Genomic DNA, 20,196 nt, shown 5'->3' with positions numbered 1-20,196 from the left:
AAAGTGGAATCCAAATCCCGAAAAGAAGTGTACAAAGGCATTAATTACTCCTGAATTGGGTGCCCAGGAAGAGGTATGCGTGGGAAATAGACTATAACTGTAATATTTTTATTTCTCAAAAAGATATTTCAGAAATATGGCCAAATATGACCCTTGCTGATTCAGGGCTGATGAGACGGTGCATGCGCATCCCGTTACCCTCTGTATTTGTGAAGTTGTCCATGTACATTTAGATCATGATTCTAAAGACGATTGGGAAAAAGCCTTTAGCTCTGAATAAGCAGAGATGAGACAGGAAACCATGGATTTAAATGACTTTGTCGTTAGGGTAATTTGATTCCTTAAGAACCTTCTTCCTGCTGCTACATCTGCTGCAGGCTTCTGGGACGTGGCAGGATGGAGAGACGACAGCAAGGGGAAAGCGAGTCCGAGCATTGCACAGGAGATGCAGGAACTGCTCAAGACAATCATGCTGTTACTGCTCCCCACTGGAGCGTCGATTACAGAAGATGCCACCAGCCAGAGAGGTGGAAGCATGCCTGGAAGACGGGCACACTGGATGCAGGGAAGCCAGAAGCAGGTCCACTCTACCCCTGATTGGTGGGTCTTTGCTCCAGCTGTTGACTCTTCCACAACCCAGTTTCCAATGTCATCGCTAAAGAGGCGGTGCTTGGCTGCTAACCTCAAATCTGTTGGTTCAAACCCACCCAGAAAGACCAACCTATGTGAAGATTTAGGCCTATGAAACCCTGTAGGACAGGTTTCCTTAGTTACATAAGGTGGTTATGGATCAGAACGGACTCTCATGACGCTCAACAAGAATAAGTTAACAATGCCAAGGACATCTTTCACCTTAATATTCTGTAACAATAAAGTCTAACAAGAGAGCCCTGGTGGCGTAGTGGTTATACATTGGGCTGTGTTCCACATGGTCGGCAGTTTGAAACCGCCAGCAGCTCCAAGGGAGAAAGACTGGCCTTTCTAGTCTACTCCCATAAAGTTACAGTCTTGGAATCCCAATGCGGGGTTGCTCCGAGTCAGCATTGACTCGATTCGGCTACAGTGAGTTTGGTCTGGTTTATAAAGAATAACATGGATTATCCTCCTTATAACTCTATGATTTGGGGAAAGGTTTTAGGTAGCATATAGTCTACCTTAACTGAATGCCTTACCAGGGAGTGGACTCAAATAGCTTATTAGTTGCTGTTCAGTCAACTCTGTCTCCCGATCAGCCGGTGGGGGTCAGAGTAGAACCGTGTGCTATAGCGTTTTCAATGGCGGCTATTTTGAGAAGTCGATGACTAGGCCTTCTAAGGCAGCTCTGAGTGGCCTTGAACTGCCAGCATGTGTTAACTCTGTATCTCCCAGGGACTCCTCATGTAGCAGAGATGCCAAACTAGCGAGAGACTTAACATTTGCTTCCACACATCCTTGTGATACTTCTGAGAAAGCTGTTTGAGTTTGAAACTTACACATCCTAAAATGCGCACCTCTTAGGTTTTTTGTTTTTTGTTTTTTTGACAACTTCCTATTAGAACCTCCAAGTAGCATAACATGGAAAAGTTTAAATCTTAAAAACATGAGCATTTCCCACCACAAATCCAGTAGGCAGGGGGTTCAGGAGATTCTATGAGACATGGGCGCACCAAGCTGCCGGGCCATCTTTGACAAGCGGACCTGCCTGCCTGCAGCCTTGGGTTGCCTCTTGTGTAAAACAAGCATCGAGTGGTGGCTGAGGCTCCGTCAGAGACTTAGTAGCTATTCCTAGGTGAGAGAGGGCCATTTGCAGCCCTGGTGGTGTAGTGAGTTGGGAGTCAGGCTGGTAACCACAATGTTAGCAGTTCAAAGCCACCAGCTGCTCCGAGGAGGCCTTTACGCTTGTAACATGTCCAGTGTCAGCGTCAGAAACCCGCAGGGGCAGGTCTAGTCTGGGTTATATAGGGTTACCAGTGAGTCGGAAATGACTCGATGGCAGTGAGTGGTTCTTATTTCTGTTGGAATTCAGTTTGGGCAGTCATACCCCCCTTTCTCTAGGTATTCCTTTAAAGAAAACAAGGCCCCCGGCTGAAAACACCCCCCCCATCCCAAAGGAGCTGTCCAAATGATGCCTGCTGTCTCCGCCTCCGGCTGTGTCATCGACCAAGTGCCCAGAAGTCAGAGCCCCACCTTCTACAGGACTCCCCACCCTGAAGGACACTGCCATACTCCACTAAGCCCCTGACACCCTACAGGTGTGACACGTGTCTCTCTGGCTGTCTGCCAGATGCTCAGCTCTGAGCACTGCCCCCGCTTCGAGATTCTCTCACCAGCTGAGTCGACCCAGTAATTTTGTTCTTTCCTGGCTTTGGGAGGCTCGATGCTGCAGCGCTGGCTCCCTGGCTCCCACGGGCATCAGGAAGACGATGCTTCTTTCTTGTTGCTAGGAAACCATGACTGAATGAAAAATAATTTGCGTTTAACACCACCACCACCCAGATCTGGGCGGCAGGAGTGGGGGTAGGGGTAGCTCTATACTTGGGACAGGATTGTGATCCTGACCTGGATGGAGTTCACGGATCTAATTACCTGAACAGGCTTTTTACCTGAACAGGCTTTCGATTTCCTATCTAAATGATTCATCAGAAAGCCGAGAGGATGTGAGCTGTCCACCCCCTGCAGGGCTGTTTCAGTGCACGTGGCTGCAGACGGCAGGAGTCCACCAGCCAAGCAAGGGTTGTGGAGGAAGCCAGGGTACCTCGGACTCCTTACACACTTAGGGTCCCCAGAGCATTGCTGCTACTTGCAGTCAAGTCAGTTCTGAAGGTCCCACGCGGGACAGAGGTCCGGTTCTGTGTCAGCTTCATGATTGCTGGCGAGCTGAGCGCAGTGTGTGGGGGACACTGTGTTTCAGAAGTGCCTTCCAACCTGGGAGTTCAGACTCCAGCCCCGTACTGAGCAATGGCTGTTCTGTTGTGTGCCCAGGGTTTTCATGGGCTAATTTTAGAAGTAGATGACCAGACTCTTTCACCTCGTGTGGATGCTCCACTGAAACCTGTCCACCGTGGGTGTCCTGGCTGCCACCGGCAATCCCGGTGGCATAGTTTCCAGCATCACAGCAACACCCAAGCCACCCCACGCACTGTGGGAGACTGTTAAGACCGAACCAGAACGCACTGCCTTTGAATCGATTACAGTTCTGAGTGGCCCTCAGACACTGAAGACTAAAGATCCTGGAGGGCCGGGCCCTTGACGCAAGCCATCACCATCCCACACCTGTTCCTTATCATCCACTTCCCAGAGGTCGTAGGTGTCAAGTTTAAAGTGCAAATCACATTGTGTTGCCAGCAGGTGGTTTCCCATGGTTCTGAAAAGATCTTAACTACTAATCATGCCTGTGTCTCTTCCGTGTCACCATCCAGACACAAAGCTCATTATTCTCGTGACCTTGTAGCTGGGTGTCTGTTATCAGTACCACAGAGTGCCCACTCCCCTCCTCTCAGCAACAGTGGCAAAACACCTTTTACCACGGGGAGGAGATTCTCCATTCCCAGAGCCCAGTCTTGAGGCAGGTGCAAAACGCACAGCCCGATAGTATGCATCAAGAGGCCGGGGCACAAGGGGAGGCATTTGCCGGGGATTGAACATTAGCCAGCTCCGACTTCCCACATTCTGTATGTTCAGTGGGATTTTTCATGAATGTGTAGAATTCTCTAAAGTTATTAATGGATTCATGATATCTGCATGGAACATATTAACTTGATATTGTGGTTATTCAAATACTATTTGAACTTTCTATTTTCATAAAATTTATATTTGAATAACTTAAAAATAACAGTATGATGGTAAGCAAATGGAATGTAAATTATGTGTTCTTGGGTTAATCAACACTGCACTTTATTTCCCTCTAAAATGCAGGCGGCATGGGGGAACCAATAACAATGATCGATATATAATCCCACCCCCACCAGAGGATGAACAACAGAAATGTGGGTGAAGAGAGACAACAGATGGTATAAAATATGAAAATAAAAATAATTTATAAATTATCAAGGGTTTAAGAGGGAGGGAAGGAAGGAGGGGGGGAAAGAGGAGTTGATACCAAGGGCTCAAGTAGAAAGAAAATGTTTTGGAAATGATGATGGCAACGTATGTACAAATGTGCTTGATACAATGGATGTATGGGGGAAAAACAATTGATGTATGGATTGTTATAAGAGCCCCAATAAAATGATTTATTAAAATTAAACAATAACATTAACATTAAAAAATAAAATGCTGTTGGTAGCATGTATCTTACAGATTGTTCCAAGTGATGACAATTACATAGCCAAATAGTTGTTATTGCTGCTGGGTGCCATTGACTTAGAGGAGAGCCAGAGCGACCCGATTCACAGCAGAAGGGAACGCCATCTTCACGGTCACGCTCAGCTTTGAGCCCCTTGTTTCAGCATCGTGTCCTGCAACTCATGGAGGGCCTTGCTCCTGTTCCCGGGCCCTCTAATTTACCAGGCCTGGTGTCCTTCCTCCGGAACTGGTGCTGCCTGCTCACATGGCTAAGGCGCATCCTGCTTGTACTTCTTCCAAGACAAGTCATTCGTTCTTTTTTCAATTGTTCTATCAATTCTTGTTTGTTCTTCTGTGTTTCGGGTTTTGCATTCGTGCGAGGTGATTGAGAGGATTATGGCTTGGATCAGGTTCACGCTAGTCCTCTAAACGACATAGTTGCTCTTTAACACTGTATGGAGGTCTTTTGCAGCAGATTTGCCCTCTGCACTGTCACTTCATTTCTTTTCTTTTTTAATCATTTTATTGGGGGCTTGTACCACTCTTATCACAATCCATCCATCCAACCATCCATCCATCCATCCATCCATTGTGTCAAGCACATTTGTACATTTGTTGCCATCATCATCCTCAAAATATTTGCTGTCTACTTGAGCCCTTGGTATCAGCTCTTCATTTTTTCCTCTTCCCCCATTCCTCCTCCCTCACAAAGCCTTGATAATTTATAAATTATTATTATTTTGTCATATTGAGATATGGGCCATGTGACTCTGTATCTAATAGTGTAAACCTGACAGATTGGTGGTTAGTCCTATCATAAAGTAGTGCTGGTATTCATTTGCATTTCTTTATCTTTTGCTTTTTACATGTTATTATGGCCTGCTACTGCTGTTGAATCTCCTTATTTGGATGGGGAGCTCTTGAAGTATAAGCATTATGCTTTCTATTTCTTTGTGATCCTCAAATAAGATGATTTATAATGCTAAGCACTTGCCATGTCTTCATTAAACAGTATCCGACACGGGAAAATGTTCATGTTCTGAATGACTGAAAACCCTGAACACAACTTCACAGACAAGATCTCTGCTCTCTCAATTGTGGAAGCTTTCTTGATTGAACAAATGGAGTCCACAGAAGTTGTCCTGGTTGTCATATTTTTAGCCCTCCATAGGAAAAGAAATAAAAACTGCATAGGTTCGTGTGTAAAGGTTGTAGTTGTAAGCCACGAAAAAGAAGAGGCATGTGATTTAGTGACCTTCTTGCTGCACACAAGATTAGACATCCTAAGGCAACAGCTGCTGACTCCGGGGCGTAGGCATGTCTCAGCAGATCTGGGTAAGTGTGGAGGCCAGGGGGTCCAGGGTTCACAGCCCTCTATATGCATCCGTGGTTTTCAACACTGATGCACGCGTTAGAGTCACCTGAGGAGATTTTACAACTCCCCAGGTCAATTAGCAGGGAGCCTCTGGGAAAAGGATCCAGACACCCGTGTTCTTTAGATTTCCCCAGAGGTTCCGACCTGCAGGCATGGTTGCAATCCAGTGATGCGTGTGACCATCGGAGCCACGTCCCAGGACACGCTCCAGTTCAAGGGAAGTGAAGAGTGGTTAGTGGATGGGAACCAAATTTGAACCAAACCGACTGCCGTTGAGTGGGTTCTTCTCCCCCCCCAGCCCTAGAGGACAGCGCCGAACATCCCCCGAGGGCTTCAAGGCGGTGACCTGTATGGAAACAGACGGCCACATCTTTCTCCCATGGAGCAGCTGGGGATTCCCATCACCGACCTTTCTCTGAGCAGCCAAACATTTCACCACTCTTTGTCAGGAACACGAGGAGCCCTGAGGATATAGAGGGCTACTTACTGCCAGGTCACCAGTTCAAACTCACCAGCCACTAAGAGGGAGGACGATGAGACTGTCTGCTCTGGAAAACACATATAGTCTCAGAAACCCAGGGGTCAGTTCTACCCTGTCCACAGGATTGCTGTGAGTTAGAACCTACTCCACAATAGTGTGTTGAAGTTTTGTTTTGTTTTTTAAGTTAGGAAGACAAGGAGCCCTGATGGTGTACTGGGTAACGCTTTGGGCTGCTGACCTTAAGATCAGTGGTTCAGATTCACCAGCTGCTCCTTGGGAGAAAGAGGTAAAGATCTACAGCTGTGAAGACCCCCGGGGCAGTTCTATGTGGGCACTATGAGTCAGAGTCAAACTGTTGGTTAGCTGCTTGTAGCAGATCCTGTCATGGAGGTGATTGCATGGTGTTTCTGATAGCTGGGTTTATGGTGCAAACCCGGCCAAAAGGAATATGTAGGATTAATCAGGTCACAGTTTGAATGGAGGGCAAAGAGATAAATGGCTCTTCCAGACCCGCCCCCTTCTCTTGCTCTCTGGTATCAAAGCATGTTGGAATGTATTGCTGCTTTAGCTAGTTTTCTGCCTCAGCCTGTGAGCTTCACCACCTGTGGGCCAAGCCAACCCTTGGATTGTGTCCCTAGAGCTTGAGGATCCTTCAATACCTTCCTGTGGACAAGCCATATGAAGTCATGCTTATGACAGCTGGGACTCTGGAGCTGGAGGAGCCATATGAAGACCCACACAAGGGCTGAGATGCTTCTACCGCCCCTGAATCCACCACTGGCCTGTGTGATCTTCCTGTGTTCGGCATCATTGTATGTCCTGCATGAGTCTACACTTGATCTTAGCCAAAAGGCCGAGAAGCGATGTCCTGCATGAGTCTAAAGAGGAATTTATGGACTAGTTTCAGACATAGGAGCTAATATCAGACTTAAGGACTTGATTTTGAAAAAACAAAACAAAGACAAAATAAATAAATAAAAAGGACCTGATTTTGACTGAGCTGGGATGTTTTCTTAATGTACAATCATTCTTGGATATAAAACTCTCTCTTACACACATATGAGTGTCTCTGGATTTGTTTCTCTAGTCCACCCAGACTAACACAGAGTTGTATTACATCATGAGGGATGACTCAGTCTCAACTGAGTTTCTTGCCATATACATTCGCTCTTAGAATCCTAGCCCGCTGTGATGACGGGAAACCATAGCCATCACAGTGACCTTAGTTGTTTCTACCTCTTTGTGCTTCACTTTTCCCAAATGTAAAAATGGAAAGCATAATATCTAACTCATGCAGCTATTACAAGAACTAAATGGGTTCATTCATGTGTAGAATTTTGAGCAATACCTAGTCTGTCAAAACCAAACCCTACTATTGAGCCTATTCTGGCTGTAAATCTCCATGAGAGTAGAAAGCCTCGCCTTTCTCCTACTGAATGACTGATGCCTTTCAACCACTAACCCTGTTAGCAGCCCACCTCATAACTCAGTACACACCAGAGCTCCAAATCCATTGCTGTTGAGTCCATTCCAACTTACATTGACCCTAGAGTGCAGAACAGAACTGAACCATACATTTCCAAGGTTGTAGATTTTTACAAAGGCAGTCTGTCCCATCTTTCTCCTGCAGAGAAGTTGATGGGTTTGAACCTCCAAGCTTTAGTTCGCATCTGCTCCAACAGGCCTCTCATAGAAAGGAGGTAGCATAAATACAACTTCCCAATCATTTCCAAGTACTAACCAAAATGAACTACAGAAAGTAAAAGCAGAGTGGAAATTTTCATCAGCCTTCAACAATGCCAACCTCATTCCTCAAACTTGAGTAATATTTACCAGAAACCACAATCAAAGCAATCATTGCTAGCTAGTCAATTCTGAATCCCAGAGTCCAAATAGGATGGAGCTGAACTGCCTCTCTGTGTGTGGGAACTGAGTACAACATGGAATGGATAGTAGGCTGAAACCACTAGCTTCTCAGTTAGGAGCCCAGTACTTAACCACTTCACCACCGCGGTTCCTAAAGAGAGTACAACTTGGCCCCAAAATCTAGAAAATATCTATAATCAGTCTTCATACATGTTTCTTGGTACTCCACAGGAGACAAATATTATTAAAAGATCAAGCTATAAAATAATATTGGCCCACCTCAGTGTTCTTACCAATACAGGGTCCATCCCTATAAACCCAGCAAGGACCTATGTTCTTTAACTCTTCATAGAATGAAACAGGGTTTTTATTTCTTTTGAAAATGATCATAATGTAAGATAAACCAAGCAACACACGACCTCTTCCAGCCTGTGGTCAATTTCTTCCTCACTACCACCATTAGTTGAGAGTCTCTTTGGAACTCTGCTGACAGAGTAGAAAAACAAACTCACTGCCATTGAGTCCATGCCGACTCATAGCAACCCTGTAGGACAGTGTAGAACTGCCCCTGTGAGTTTCTGAGACTAACTCTCCGTGGAGTAGAAAGCCCCATCTGGTGGTTGGTGGATGGTGGTTTCGAACTGTGGACCTTGTGGATCACAGCCTGAAGGATAACCACTACACCACCAAGGCTCCCTGCTAACAGAGTACACACCTATTTTATCAGCATATGGAACACTTAATTAATCTCAGAATCATAGAGCCAAGAAGGAGAAGCCCTTGTCATGATCTCCCTCATCTTGGATCACACAGTTGTCGATCACATCCTGATGCTCAGGTCCAAACCCATTGCCATTGGGGCGATTGTACCTCATAGCAGCGACACCGTGGGACAGAGTAGAAGTGCTTCCTAGTGTTTCTGAGGCTACTTTTCTGAACAGAAAGCTTCATCTTTCTCACGAGGAGTGACTGGTCTTAATAGCTCACCCTACAGTTAGCAGCACATCGCATAAGCAACTACTCCATGAGAGGAATGTCCAGAAATGTATGAAGACACTTCAGGTGGGCCCTTCAGGGAAGATTCCAAAGTAACCCAAGTGTCCTCAGCCACAGCAGACTGGGGACAGACTATAGATGAGTTTCATGAATAATAATGAGCAATATGAATGCTTCTGTGTTTTGAACCCATGAAGTTGAGGAAGTCTCACTTTGTCACCAGTGCTCCCATGAAGCTCCTAAATGCCATGTGATCCTCCCCAAAATTCTGCCCCATCGTATCCTCCCACCTTTGCAGTCAGTCTCCTGCTTTCTGTTCACATTGCCATTAGAATCGCCTCCACTTCCATCAGTGCCAGCAGTGACTTGGTACGAGCCACTCTTGGCTTCTCAAGATGGGGTCCCCACCTCCTACCTCACGCCGTGGGCTAGATCGCCCTGCAGTCTCCTCTTGCCAGCGTGGAGAAACTCCACACATGCATGCGGATTGCATTCCTGCTTATACAGTACAATGCACTGCGGCCCGAGGAGGCCAGCGACATTCCAGATCCCGAAGATGTTGATTTTGTTTCTTGATTCCAGGTCTAAACAATCCCTTATCTCCAAGGTTTGGTTATAAATGCCTGTGTTAGAGGGAAATTTGAGGACCTTTCCGGATTTCATACTGTATAGATTTACTGGCTGTACAAGTTCCGTGAACCGAGCCCGAGCATTTCCTTGTCCCACGCCGTGGATTTCGTCTGTGCGTCTCCTCCTTTGCTGGAATAGTTTGCTTCCACATCCTGGGGGAGAATATTCAGAGAATCCCAGAACTGGCTGAGGGACTGTGCGGCCACAATGCAAACACTCTCCTTGAGATGCAGCTGCTTAAAAAGGGCTTAAAGATTTGTCAGCGTTTAGGAGCATATTCCAAAGGATGATTTCCATCTTTTTAGGTTTCTTTCTCTTGTCTTTGTTAGGTGCTCTCATGTTGACTGAGACTCCCATTGGCCCAGTTCAACAGAAAGAAACACTACCTAGTCTGATGTCATCCTGTAAATTGTTGTTATACTTGAGTCTGTTTATTGTTGCAACTTCTGTGTCCATCCATCGCGCGGAGGGCCCTCCTCTTCTTTGTGCCCCTCTACTGTACCTACCTGAGGTCCTTCTCCAGGTCTGATCTCTCCTGATAGTGTACTGAAAGTACGTGAGACTTAAATGTCTCCATTCTGAGGAGCATTCTGGCTGCTCTTCTGGCATCTGTGGAAGTTTCAATATTTCGACAACCCCATGATTGAAATGTATTCATTCTTCTCTGGTCTTCTGTCAGCTTAGCTCAATGCACATGACTCCCTGAAGTGACATCTTTGCTTTTTTTAAAAATCATTTTATTGGGGGTTCGTACAATTCTTATCACATTCCATACATACATCCATTGTGTCAAGAACATATGTACATTTGTTGCCATCATCATTCTCAAAACATTTGCTTTCTACTTGAGTCCTTAATATCAGTGCCTCATTTTCACCTCCCTCCCCATCCCCCCCTCCCTCATGAAACCTTCATAATTCATAAATTATTGTTATTTTGTCATGTCTTACACTGTTCAACATCTCCCTTCACCCACTTTTCTGTTGTCCATCCCCCAGGAAGGAGATTATATGTGGATCCTTGTGATAGGTTCTCCCTTTCTGTCCTACCTTCCCTCCACCCTCCAGGTATGGTCACTCTCACCACTGGTCCTGAAGGGATCTTCTGTCCTGGATTCCCTGTGTTCTCAGTTCCTATCTGTACCAATGTATATCCTCTGGTCTAGCCAGATTTGTAAGGTAGAATTGGGATCATGATAGTGGGGGGAAGAAGTATTTAAGAACTAGAGGAAAGTTGTATTTTTCATTGTTACTACCCTGCACCCTGACTGGCTTGTCTCCTCCCACAATCCTTCAGTAAGGGGGTGTCTTGTTGCCTGCAGATGGGCTTTGGGTCCCCACTCTACACTCACCTTCATTTACAATGATATGATTTTTTGTTCTTTGATGCCTGATACCTGATCCCTTGGACACCTCGTGGTCACACAGCTTGCATGTGCATAAGCAAATGTGATGAAGAAAGCTGATGGTGCCCAGCTATCAAAAGATACTGCATCGGGGGGTCTTAAAGGCTTGCAGATAAACAAGCGTCCATCTAGCTCAGAAGCAACAAAGCCCACATGGAAGAAGCACACCAGCCTTGTGTAGAAGGGACCAGGTATCAGACATCAAAGAACAAAAAAAACATATCAGTGGGTGCCCACCTTCCCAATATGATCACTGAAGATAAATGTGTGCATAAGCAAATGTGGTGAAGAAAGCTGATGGTGCCCGGCTATCAAAAGATATTGCATCTGGGGTCTTAAAGGCTTGCAGATAAACAAGCGGCCATCTAGTTCAGAAGCAACAAAGCCCAAATGGAAGAAGCACACCAACCTGTGTGACATCTTTGCTTTTAATCACTCTCAAGAGGTCGTTTGCTGCAGGGTCTCCTATAAAATATGTTGTTTGATTTCTTGACTGCTGCTTCTAAGGGTGTTGATGGTGGATTCAAGTAAAATGAAATACTCGATGACTTTGTTTTTAGCAAACAAGTTGTGTCATCTGCACATCATCTTCTAATCCTGATGTCCGGACCTTCCTCAAATAGCACAGTTTTGCTTTTCTAGATCCAGAAAGTACAATCAAAGAACTTATTGCCCTAGGTCACATCAAATAATAGGGAATGAAAATAGACCTCAAAAATCTTTTCTCCTGAATCAAGTGAATCCCAAGAATTAAATAGAAAATAAGTTAACTTAAATCACTTGTTCATAATTATGGTGGGAGATGACGTAGAATCAATCACCTGGAAGACTTTAAAAAATGTTTAACAACTCTATTGGCATATAATTCATGAACTATACAATTCAATGGCTTAAATAGATTTAAAAGAGTTGTGCGATCATTACCCCAATCAATTTTAGCATCTTCTTTTCATTCTTGGACCTATTATTATTAGCTTCCTATTTTCCACCAAATGCTCATAACCCTTAGGAACTATCAATCTAGTTACTGTTTCTATAGATTATGTATCTTGGATTTTGTATAATGGAAATTATGCAAAAACAGCTGGGGGATGTTTAATAACAAGTGATGCCACAGCCCTGTGCTTAAAGGGGACTAAATTCCCTTGGTCTGTTTGGATCTGACATCTTTTGTTTAAAAGAGTTCCTATGAGTTTTGATAAAGAACCTTTGGTTGAGTACCACCAACTAGGAAGCATAAAATAAATTCTTTGGGGCCCCCTATGCATCGTGCACTGCCTCATCAGGCTTCTACACGTAATAGGAAGAGTCCAGAACCACAGCCAGGTAACTCTAAGCTTCTGCAAATGCAGAGTGTCCATCGGAACTATGAGGAGGCAAGTATTAACGAACAAGCGCTCACGTTCATTCAGAACAGGGATGCTCGTGTTTCTGTCCTCTTCTGATTTCACAGATGTTCTTCATTCACGTGGGCACACATTCCTTCAGCAAAGGTGTGAGCCAACATGAGCCAAATCCTGTGCCAGTTGCCGGGTGGTGGGATGTGATTAGGTGGGCAATTTGTAGGTTAGGAGGTGTGGTTGTCAGATATTGATTCTCCCGGTATGGCTGGGGCTCTTAGCATTTGGATCAGTGGCCAAAGAGTGATTTTGCTGAAATGTGCAGATGACATGGGACTCTTCTGCTATTGGACATGGTCCTTCCAGCCATAGGTGCACATTCTGATCCAGAAGGAGAGGGAACACAGGGCCGTGCAATTGTGTTTTTCTGACGTAGACAGTCCCTTTCATACCTATGGGCTTCCTTTCAGTATCTTGTCATTTATTAATAATACCTACAAGGTACATGTCCTAGGCTCTGCCCAAGTTTGTGGCCCTGTATTGAGTGCCAGCAGCTGGTGGTAGGTCAGCTGTTAATATCTGCTGTGGATTGTCCTGGGGAAGCCCTTTTCTTCTCTCATGAAGCATCAAGGAGGGTAAACAAACCAGTTTTCAGGCCTAAATAGAATTTTTTTAATCCCCCCCTCGCCACGCCCAGCCCCTCGCCCCCTCCACTGCCACGGTCCAGCCCCTCGCCCCCTCCACTGCCACGGCCCAGCCAGCACAGCTCTGGCACGGAGAATGCCTAAATAGAATTCCTTTTGGCTTTACCAGAGTCCTCTGTCGGCCTGTTAGCTTTGAACTTCTCTCCAGTGAGTGGCTCCGTTCATTCACTGTTTCGGACAAGACGATGGTTAGTGTTCCGCAGCCACGAACGCTCTCTAATCAGATTGTGTTCTCTTGTTCCTGTACTAACCCCAGCTCTCAGTGTTCAAAACCCTTTGAGTCTCTCTGGAGCTGGAAAACGAAGATGATGTAATCGTGGTTATACCAATAGACTATGAGAAGTGGAGGGGCAGGTGGAAAATTAATGGGTGCACTCCCTGTTGTGCGGGGTGTGGTGGCAAGGTGCCTTCATAGTTCTGCTTTAGAGTAAGCGTCGGCTGTTTGGTCTCACAGACAAGACTTGTTAAAAGAAGCACTGTGCTCACAGGTAACACTGTTTATCGTATGAGCCAATCTGTTATTTCGATAGACGATGACCTCACGGTATAGTTTCGGTTCCGGGTTTAGAGTGCCTTAGGGAGATCGTCTCTGGGTATCCTCCAGTCTCAACCAGTCTAGCAAGTCTGGGCTTGTATTTTTAAAGAATTTGCATTCTGCTCCACATTTTCCATTCTATGTGATGGAGGTTTTAAACATTTGAACTTGGAACCAAATTACCTGTATTTCATTGACTATGTAAAGGCATTTGACTAAAACAAAACATTTAAATCTATGGATCAACGCAAACTATGGACAATGTTTCTAAGAACTGGAATTCCAGAACGTTTTGTTGTACTTAGGCAGAACTTGTACACAGACCAAGAGACAACCATTTGCATAGACCAGGGGGCTGCTGCGTGATTAAAATCAGGAGAGGTGGACTTAGGGTTTTATCCTTCCACCATATTTATCCCGGTGTCTTATGAGCTATTGTTATTGCTATGTATTGGAACTATAAAGGAAAGAGCAAGAAAATAATGAAATTGTTGTTTTTAGCTTTGGTTCAGTTTCCAAATGACACTGAATGACTTCTCCCCCCTTAGCCCCAGAGATTGAGATTCTGAGCCAAAAGAGTGGCTTCTATCTTGGGCACATCCTTAGATGACCTCTCTCCTCTGGACATGTCAATACACATTCTAAATATAAATGATGTTTCTATTAAGTCATTCTTCCCTGCCTCCCACTCTTTGAAGGTGATCTTTTTTTTCTTCTATAAGAAAAAGAACCCTTGGGATTGGACATATTTGTAAATACTAATCTGTCCTGTATGTCTAAAGAACAGCCCCCATCCCGCCCCCAAGAAATCCTTGTTGCTTTAGCAACACTTGAGCTATTTTGGAAGACCATTTCGTGAAGCACAGCATTACAGAGGCCTTTGCATCTTCTCTCCTAGCTAGAGCATAAAGTGTGCTGAATCAAAGTATCTCTAAAGCCCTGTTCACTACATCATTGATGCCAACAGTAATAATTATTTCCCTGCCATTCCCATCCTACTTGGACCTCCTAACAGCCTAGTCATTGTCAGAGGCCTTCCGATCAGATGTCAGATGACTCGGGATTAGGTGCCTGAGGTGTGCCAGGAGAATCGAAATGTCCCTAGGCTCTTGTGCCTGGTCAGAAATCCCGGAGGAAGCATTTTATCCAAAGGTGCGAACCACAGTGACCAGCCAGGCTTGACTGCTCTGCTCTGGCGACATTTGGAAAAATACCTAGAAGGTCAGACCTTGGAAAATGCCCAGTCATGAACCTTTATTACCTGGTTCTTTCCCTGGGCCTGTAAGTTTTTTGGAGGTTGCCTTTGCATCTGGATTTACTGGGGCCGACTCAGCTCAGCCAACCTTGACAATTCTCTAGACAGAGAAATGAGAGCGAAAATGGCATGTGTTGGGAGAGTTGGGAGGTGGCGAGGGATGCTGGGAAAAAACAGTCTAAGTGCAGGCCCACACACAGACGATGAAGCAGTTTTTACACCATCTGTTCACACTCTGATCACAAACAAAACAACCAAGCCCAATGCCATCGAGTAGCTTCTGACTCACAGTAACCTTTAGGAGAGACTACAACAGACGCCATACGCATTGCTCAGGCTACAATATTGAAGAAAGCACGCTGCCACATCTTTGTCCCACGGAGCCACTGGTGAGTTCAAACCAACAACCTTTTGGTTACTAGCTCAGCACTTAATGACATTGCCACCAGGGCCCTTTGAGTTACTGTTAAAGGACATTGACCTATAACTTGGGCTCAGACGTCTTCCTGCTACAGCTGTGACAATATGGTAACAGCTTATCTCCTGAATGATCTGGGATCAGTGACACTTCTCATCAAGGTGTACACATCTGAAGTGGCTTGTAATGCGAGTGTGCTTTTTACCCAAGAGATTCTAGAAAAGACAGTGTTGCCTGGCCACTTGGGCAAATACTCCCTCACAGAATCATGAATGCCGGACTTACCAATAACTGTTTACAAAAGGCCACTGCTGAGCCCATCATTCTCCCAACCCTACTAGTGGGAGTTCTTAAAAGAATGGTGGTGACATCACACACAGTTCAACTCTTTGAGAAGTGTATGGATGGCGGCACTCTGGTAGCACTGGTAGGTATGTGTTGGGCTGAGAATCACAGGCCAGTGGTTCAAACCCACCAGGCGCTCCTCAGAAGATGGAGCTAGCTGCTCCTTTCCTTTAAAGATTCAGAGGCTGGGAAATCCTTTCCAGGGGCCCATGATTTGGAAACAACTCAGTGACGGGGGGTTTCAAAAATAGGAGAAGGGAAGGAGGTTGAAAGTAACTACTTGGGATGGTGGACCTCAGACACAGTATCTTCGGGGGGAAAGAATATATGATTACCTGCAGAGAGCTAAGGGTTAATTGAATAATTACCATCATCTTTTCTTTTAAAATGGCTGATTCCAGCCATTTAGAACTTTCTGTTGCTTTTTACTAGCAATCTCCTATGGTTTGCTAACGTTCCTGTAAATGAGCATCTCCTGGGGTGCTTCACAAGATGGGGTTCCCTGGGCCCTGTTTCCATCATCTGGAAAGAATTCTTAGGATGTCATTTAGGCTGTGATTGATGAGTTGCCAATGAGTTTCTTTAGATTTCATCTACCTTGACCACCTCCAATATCTGACCTGAACGCGAACACCTTACACGTACTTGGTCTTGTGTGGGACGAGGCACCACATCATTCAATTATGCATCGGGTCGCTATGCATTGAACTGACTCACCAACACGGCATCTTGTAGTAAGCTGAAATCACGAAGTGTGATTTATTCCAACTTTATTCTTCTTTTTCAAGATTATTTGAGCTTATCTGGGGTCCTTGGGTTTCCATACGAATTTAATCCATTTGGTCATTGTTACCAAAAGGCTGGTTAGAAATTTTGGCTAGATTTACTCTATTTGCAAGCTTGCAGCTATATGATGAGCCAGGTACGAAGATAACCATTTTCAAACTGTATTTCACGTGGCCAGACCTGTACCTTCTGTAGTGGAAGTAAGCATCTCATGTCCGTGTTTCCTATAGAAAGTGCTGAAAGCATTGTAAAGATAGTTGCAAAGATAGTAGTAAAGACAGTTGAAAATCTGAACAGGCTAATGTGCTATGTGCACCGCAGATGATAACATCAAGATAGCATGCGGTAGATTGGTTCTGTAGCCAAGTGTCACGAGAGTCCATCGCAGAGGACTTTGGGAAAGATGTGAGCCTCAGATGGAACTCTGAAGTGCAAAGAAATGTGTGGATGGGGAAATTCCAATCTTTTTGTGAATCTTAACTACTCCCTGTGCTTAGCAGGGAGATTGTGTAAAGTAGTCACATCTGGTCTTAAACTTTTCCAACATTGCCTGCAGAAATGGAGGTGATTAGCAACTTGACATTTATGACAAAGGGGCAAGAATTAAGGTCTTCGTAGTTAAGCTAAGGATAAAGAGGCCCATGCTAATTCCAAATAATTTGTGAAAGTCACTCCCTTCTATTAGTAAAGAATCGCATTGGAATACAGTAACAAAGTAGTGGCTCAAGACCTGGTACAATGTGGTTGGCTGGCGTAGCCTGATGTGTCAGAAAAGTACCTCCAAGAGGTGGCAGGCTTTGTGGGGGACTGCTTTCCCGAGATAGCATCAGGATGAGAGGCCACACGCAACTCTGCTTGGGTGAATTGTGTTCAAAGAGATCGGGAGAAAGAAGAGGGAAGCCACAGCACCCTCCTATGGACAGGTTAATCGAGTGGAAAAGCCAAGTTCAATGTTGGCTGCGTCCCAAGTCGTGAGTCTTCATGGAGTAATACAAAGGTGTGGTGATGAATTTGCAGGCATGATTAAGCCACCACTATGCGGGCCACCTCAAACAATAGAAATAGAAACAGGAGCTAAAGGAAATGAAGCAGGATGACTTATAACCGAGCAAAAAGAGGTCAGTATACTGGGGAACTAGGGAAAATTGAAAAATAGGCAAAGTACCTCTAGACCAGTGGTTCTCAACTGACCTCATGCCGCGACCCTCTCACACAGTTCCTCATTTTGTGCTGACCCCCCAACCATTACATTATTTTCGTTGCTACTTCACAACTGTCATTTTGCTACTGTTATGAGTCATAATGTAAATATCTGAAATGCATTTTCATTTTACAGGGGTCATACATATATATTATATATACACACACACACATTAACTAGTACACCTATCGATATTTACATATCTAGATACTTACATGATTATTACTTTCTAGTTCTATCCTCTTTTTCTTTCCTCCTGCCCCAATATTGTTTACCCATTGTTCCTCTAGTACCTCTCAGTAATTCCTCTCAGATGTATTTCAATTGGTCAAACACAAGCCAGAATGCTACACCCTTTGCCCCATCAATCTTATATCCTTGACTAATCCCCCGTCCCTGTCGTTATTGGCTTCTGGCTCCCTTCCCATGTGCCTCCTCCTCTCCCATGCCCTCCACCCCAACTGTCAGTCCCGTTGCGTCTCCTTGGGATAGTTTATCTTGCCTATCTCGTATGGACACCAAAAGCGAAAATAAAAAATAAAAAAAAGAGGGACCAAAGAAGTAAGTCCAAGTCTAGCTTTTGTCCTGACCCAGAGTTGAGGTGTTTCCCTGTTAAATAGCTAGCAGACCCTGCTATAACCCCTCGGTCCAATCCCCTTCTTTGAGGGATCCTCCCCAAGACCCGCTTACCGAACATCCCTCATCCCGTTAGCCCTCAGTGTTCATGTCCAAGGGGCGTGCCTTCTACAGGACCCCACTGCCCTGCTTGTAGTCAAGGATGGCGTGGTCATCTCCCCACCCACCCAGCCTCAGTCAGAAGTCTGTAATTGAGCATCCTCAGGGGCTTCGTGACTTTGCTCCCACTGCTGGTCTGTGGCACTCTCCTCTTGGTTTGGCCCTGTGTGGGCAGGGCAGGCCACGCTCCGCGGACGACAGCACTGTCCTCTAGGGAGCCAAAGTCATGTTTTGAGTTGAGGTCTCTCTGAATGAGCTGCTCTGAGGAGCATGAGTGCCAGAAACATGAGACGTCTCTGCCTTTCCTGTGGAGACATAATCTCTTCCCCCTGCTTGGCAGAGCCCTATTGCCTCATGGCCTACTTTTACTTCCTCCACCCCTCTGTGAGCCATAAAGGCATGGGGGTGGGATGTCTTTTCACACAGGTGCTATCTGCATCTTTTTTTTTTTTTGACGAAGTATGCACCATTGTGTTTGGTCTGGCTCTTGCCAGAGTATCTGGGCCTCAGCCCAGGAACTGAGCAATACGTACATGTTCCCCTGTGCCCATTCTGTTCTTTGAATTTACCATGTTGTACTTGTCAGCTCCCTTTTCTAATGCCAGTTAAAAGAAAACGAAAAACCTTGTGTTTACGCATCCAAATAAATCAAATGACTCAATCTTTCTTATCTAATTTTTTTCTTTCTTATATAATTATAGGCATATCTTTCTAATAATGAAAAATGGTACTCCTCCATAAAAAAGCTTATTTTGAGTAAGGCATTTCACAAATATTTATATTTAAAGATATTTTAAAAAACTTTTAATAAGATATTATGTCTTATACCAAGTCCCTGGCATTCAAGAACCTCCAAAGTCTAATCTCAGATAAAAATAATAGCTTCCAAGGGGAACTGCTGAGCCAATTCAATTCATGGCAGAGAAGCCGGCTCAGAGGGTTATGACTGAGTTTTGGAACTGAAAGGGATCAGCGTGATACACTTCCTTTGAGAACAACATATAATCATGAGGACTGTGGTAGTTACATATGATGTAACTTGAGACTATTAAGAAGGGGTGGAGCTCAGTCTGTCAATCAAGTCCCAGCTTGATGACCTCATTTGGAGGCACCATGGAGATAAATAGCTCCCTGGAGGGGGAACACATACAGACTCTCTTGTGAGACATTCCTGTAGACAAGCCACATGGAGCCGTGCTAGAGCCTGGAGTTGAAGGAGCCATGTGGAGACCCCTGTCAGCACTGAGATACTTCCACTGCCACTGGATCCACAAGACTTTCCACCCACTGGCCTGTGTTCTTCCTGCAGTTGGTGTCACTGCATGTGTTGCATGAGTCTGAAGAGGAATTTATAGATTGGTATTGGACATATAGGCTAATATTGGACTTGTGGACATGATCTGGACTGGGCTGGATTTTCATAATGTACAATTGCTTTTTGATATAAAGTTCTCTCTTCCCCACAAGTGTCTATGAATTTGTTTCTCTAGTCAACCCAGACTAACACAAGGGCTTATGAATTTTTCTTTAAAGAAAATTGAAGTTTTTTTCCCATCATGATAATGTATCTGCTCATTCTTTGAGGGTAGCAAGGGTTGGTCTCCAAGAATTTTGCAGACAAAACACACCCTCACACTATCCACCTGGCAGCTCTGATCTTGTCCCTTCCGACTTCTGAATATTGAAAAGGGACATTAGGGTCACAGCGATGTGACATTTTTGCTTAATAAAGGTTTCTGTGGCTTTGTAGCAACACATTCTGTCTTACCCTTGTGTGTATATGTGCATTTCACACAATCAAAAGAAAAAAAGTGTAGCGGGAGAAAAAAAAAGCCTTTTCATGTTTCTGAATGGGAACTTG

This window comes from Tenrec ecaudatus, chromosome 13 (genome assembly GCF_050624435.1).
Source record: "Tenrec ecaudatus isolate mTenEca1 chromosome 13, mTenEca1.hap1, whole genome shotgun sequence".
NCBI lineage: Eukaryota > Metazoa > Chordata > Mammalia > Afrosoricida > Tenrecidae > Tenrec > Tenrec ecaudatus.
The sequence above is the reverse complement of the archived record's forward strand: the minus strand, read 5'-3'. Positions refer to the sequence as shown.